Here is a 2,678-nt window from a genome sequence, read left to right as displayed (position 1 = left end):
TTAAGCTTTATACCTGTCTTTAAGTATCTTAAAGATTTTCAAGTTAGAGAGAAATTAAGCTTGTCATGTATTATTCCAGAGGGATAAACCACAGGGACATATTTTTCATCTGAAACAAACTACATTGTTGTTGTCCCAACATTACATAGTTTACATAGTTCTTATGGGTTTTCTACCTCTTCTAGTAGCAGTGCCACACAGTGGGCCTATGACCCAAGAGGCCAGGACTCTCAGGGAATGTATACCTTATCCCTTGCTATTGTTCGCTGCATGACCTGTGAATTTCATTTTTCTGGCAAAGCCAAGTTGGATCCATGTTGCAAGCAACTGAAAGAGTCCTGCCCAGGATTTATAAGAGTGATGTGACAAGAAGCAGGCAGTTTCTAAGCAGTGAGTTCCCACCATGGGGCATGAACACAGAGGGCGAAGAAGTAGCTTCATGAGATCGCTTCAGAGATTGAAAAACTGGCTGGGTGCAGTGGCTCATGCCTGTAATTCCCAAACTTTGGGAGGCCAAGGGGGCAGATCATTTGAGGTCAGGAGTTTGAGACCAGCCTAGCCAACATAGTGAAAGCCTGTCTCTACAAAAACAAACAAACAAACAAACAAACAAAAATTAGCCAGGTGTGGTGGTGCACGGCTGTAGTCCCAGCTAATTGGGAGGCTGAGGCAGGAGAATCACTTGAACCCAGGAGGTGGAGCTTGCAGTGAGCTGAGTGGAGTGCCACTGCACTCCAGCCTGGGCAAGAGAGCAAGACTCCATCTCAAAAAAAAAAAAAAAAGAAGAGAGTGAAAAACCAAGAAGATGTCATCTGCACTAACTGTGCCCCCCCAACTCCGCCATCACCTCCTGATTACTGCATAATAGTAACATTCTCCCTGCAGTTTATTTACTGGGGAACTGAAAACAATGCATTGGACATGTCATATAAAAAATAAAAAGCCAGTAAATCATGTAAATAAATTAATGCTATACTCAATTACAATGGGAATTTATTACTCAGCTTATCCTTATTTAATAGCTATCTCCTCTGTGTCAATACCTGGCACAAACATTTCTTAATAAATTAGAATATAGGTGGATTGTTTTCATTTTAATAATTTGCAGCATTTAAAGGAAATTACTTACCTGAATTCAGAGATTTATCTAAAATCCAAGTATACTCATCAGGACAAGAAACTCTCCCTAGACTCACCCTAGGTGCACTCCTCCCTGGAGGAGACAGCCCTGTGTCCCGGATTTAATTCTAATTTCCCATTCGCTTAGGGTAGTGGAGGGAGGCCTGCCCTCTGTGGGTGTCTGAAGCAGGTTCTTTCATGTCCCAGGATGAGACTGGCCCTTCTGGCAGGTTGGCCCCTAGCGGTGGGATTATATTAGTGTCAGATTTCTTACCTTACCCTTCAACCCCAATAGACACAGAAGCCTCCCTCCAAAAGTCACCAGGGGAAAATCAGCCCAAACAGACAGAAAGCCCCGTGACTCTGCAAGCTGAACCTCCACAGGCTGGCCCAGAGGGGCAGAAGCTGCTGGAATGTTTAAGCAAAATTCCTTGTGGCTCTGGCCCCTTGGCAGCCATTATTGCTGCTCTCTGGCCCCGACTGCTTATCCTCAAGGCCTCTCAGATCACCACAGGCAGTGGCCTCAGATCTCCCTTCCATAAACACTTCTCAAAGTCACCCAATAGCACTCATCGGATGCTGGAATTACTGAACATATGAAAGTAGTGGGGAAATTCAAGGGTTTGCCATCTTTTTTCCAATAGAGTAGGGCCTTTATAGGGTGAGGGTGATCAGACAAAACTGAGATCTCTATTTCCGGAGAGAAAGAAAACTTAAAAATCATTTAATTATGACATTTGGGCCTAATATTAACAAGCTCAACATTTTCCAACACCCTTCAACAAAGCCTCACAGCCTCCAAATGACTTCAGTTTGCTTCGAGACAATCCACTCTGTGTCTGGGGCATCATTTTGATTTACAGAGCATTTCAAAATATTTATATATTTTTTAGGGTTTCCATCACAGCTTCAGCCAGTAACCTGCTGTGTTTGAAAATGTCTGGGCAGTAATTGTCATTGTTTGCAACAGCTATTTTGGACTGTAGTGAGTGCTGTGGCATTTTGTAGAATGTAGGAATGCAATTACCAAGGTTGTATACATAATCCAATGACCTCCTGGCTTCAGAAGCTCAACCCCTAGGAAAAAAAAGGATAACAACAGCAAAACTTTTGTTTAATTTTTCTTCTGTAGTTGGTCAGTGGTAGGTGGATTATATTATGGCCAATTTGGCAAAAAAATGATTAGTATAACAATTCCTTATAAGTACAAAACAATGTTGGTTTAAACATTCAAGAAGGAATATGCCTGGGATGATGGGCACTTCTGACCCACTTTCGTACCTAAGTGTTTCTGGAGGAAACTGGACACTGAGGGGATGTCTGGGTCCTGGAGTGTGACTCATTCTCATGATGATTGCTTTTTACCAATTAGAAAAGGGCACTCTAATGTCATTTAAAAATACGCTGCTAACAGCTAAGGGGGTTAGGTTTTAAAAGAAACACTACAAAAACCGATTCAGTAAGAATGAGACCATTTTGGAGTCAGTAAATGAATGTACAAGTTGCTCTGCATGTCATTTGGGACTGAGGTTTCTTGGATCTTATCTGTTTCCGAGAGG

The sequence above is a fragment of the Trachypithecus francoisi genome, unplaced genomic scaffold, assembly GCF_009764315.1.
Source record: "Trachypithecus francoisi isolate TF-2019V2 unplaced genomic scaffold, Tfra_2.0 Lachesis_group2, whole genome shotgun sequence".
In the NCBI taxonomy this organism is placed as follows: Eukaryota; Metazoa; Chordata; class Mammalia; order Primates; family Cercopithecidae; genus Trachypithecus; species Trachypithecus francoisi.
The sequence above is the reverse complement of the archived record's forward strand: the minus strand, read 5'-3'. Positions refer to the sequence as shown.